The sequence below is a fragment of the Alligator sinensis genome, unplaced genomic scaffold (assembly GCF_000455745.1).
Source record: "Alligator sinensis unplaced genomic scaffold, ASM45574v1 scaffold82_1, whole genome shotgun sequence".
NCBI lineage: Eukaryota > Metazoa > Chordata > Crocodylia > Alligatoridae > Alligator > Alligator sinensis.
Window position 1 is genome coordinate 1,238,295 of NW_005841860.1, and position 2,113 is coordinate 1,240,407.

Sequence of the window (2,113 nt, forward strand, 5' to 3'; positions counted from 1 at the left end):
TTGCACCCGTGAGGGCGGGGCGTGGCGCGGCGGGCTCACTCCGGGGCATCAGGAAGTACGTGGATAAGGCCGCCTGAGCTCCTGTCGCGCCCTCCTGGTGCAGGCGTGGGGTGTCCGGGAGCTGCCGATAGGCTTCACGAGGCAAACCCCAGCGTTGCCCGATCTGAAATATTAAATTATCGTAGCTTAAAATAACTTTTCAGCAGGTGCGATGATCGTACCCTAAAAATATGCAAATAAGTCTTTACTTTCTCTTGCTCACTCTAACACGGTAGTGAGTGAGCGAGTGAGACCTGGGTCCAAGTTGAAGCATTTCTTTATTTTTGAGGTGAGCCGTCATAGGAAAGTGTTGACCGTGAGCCCAAAAGCCAGTTAGGGCTCTCAGATTGATGTAGCGTATGCAAAACCCCAGGCAATGAGCTGCCTCAACAATTATACTTCGTTTTGAACACTTTAACTGTTATTGATTGTACATTGTACAAGGGTTGAAATGATCCTACAAATGAGATGACTTGTACACCTGCCAGTGCTGAGGATGCACAGTGGCACGAGCACTGCTCTCCACTTCACCACGGCCTTCCTGAGCTCTGGAAAGCGGGAGGATGGCTCCATTCTGTTTCTGGAGCCCAAAAAGGAGGGTCACAGCAAATCCCCCAGGGGATCCTGAGGCCAGTCAAAGCCCCTTGTGTCTAAAGCAGCGGAGAAGTTCTGTCCGAACCCCAAACTCTGGGTCCAGCACCAGCATCTCTGTTACTCCTTAAAGAAATGCCTCCCACAAAAGCCTCTGTCACTTGGTCTTGTGGAGTGCTAGTTTGCCAGTTACATGGCTCTCCTCCTAGCCAGGCATTTCCCTGCTTCTCATTTCAGGCTAGCAGCTGCTCAGTAACCTGGGAAGTGCAGGACACTAAATCTAAGCTGGTGCAAGGTGTGCAAGACCTGACCTGTTCTGAGTGCGTGCCTGCATGTGGTGCTTGTGCCATCAGCTGTAATATTGGCTCACAGCTGGGGCAGCCCTTTTACTTTCAAGGGGTCATGAGCTGCTGCCCAACAGATGGGGGCAGGATACCCTGCAAGAGGAAGCCTTGGCTTGAGGCTTGTTCCTGAATGCCAAAGCTTTCCCAGTGTCCCATTTCATGGCAGTTGAATGTGAAGTGTTTGCTTGACAGGCAGGATGTGTGGGCAAAACCAAATACCCAGCTTAGGGAGAGCAGCAACCCCTGGGTCCAGAGCATCAGCAGATGTAGGGATGTGCGGAGTGCTTAGCACCATCCTCCCTGAGACCCACCACTGCTGTGGCATGGGGCCTGTGAGTGCCAGCAGGTGCCAGGCTTTTTGACAGGTGTGCCACAAATTAACTGTGCATCATCCTCGAATGCAACTCTGATCCTTTTCCTTCACTCAGTCTATTGCCCTGCTTTGATCGCATGGCCCTGTGCTCCTTCCCTGATCTGCTCCCTGCCCTATCTATTTCTGTGTTGCTTGTCCCCTCCACAGTCTGCCCTGTGCCATACACAGAGGTTTCCTGTGCCACGTAAGGTACCCATGTCACAGGTTGGCCACCTTTGGCCATCCCTAAATGGTTGCTGGACTTTGAAAGAAAAGCCCAACTGTTTCAGCCCTCATCCCTCCGTGAAATGCACTGCGAGGGGATGATTTGTGGCTAATGAGTTGGGCTGAAATGAGCAGCGTGTCCTCATCAACTCCTTGCCCCACAGCTGCAGAACAGCTCTGCCACTCTGCCAGAGACCCTTGTTGTTCAGCAGAGCACCGGTCCTCTGCCCTGGGACATGCCAGTCCTTGCGCTCACTCGTGAGGGTTTTGATATCCTGAGGGCAGGAATAATTTTCCAATCTTTTTCACCCCTTCCTCTTCCTCCAGCCCCAGGTGACAGCTGGCTTTTTACCTTCCCTCTCAGGTCAGGTGGGAGAGGGGTAATAAACAGAGCCCCATACTCGGGGGGTGGGGGGGAGGGATGGGGTTGGATTGAGGGGAAATGACTTCCACATGAATTAGCCTAGAGCAGGCTTGTCCAACATATGACCCACGGGCCACCATGCAGCCCGCCAAGCCATTTTCCGAGGCGGCAGGGGAGGGGGGGCCGCGGCAGCACTGG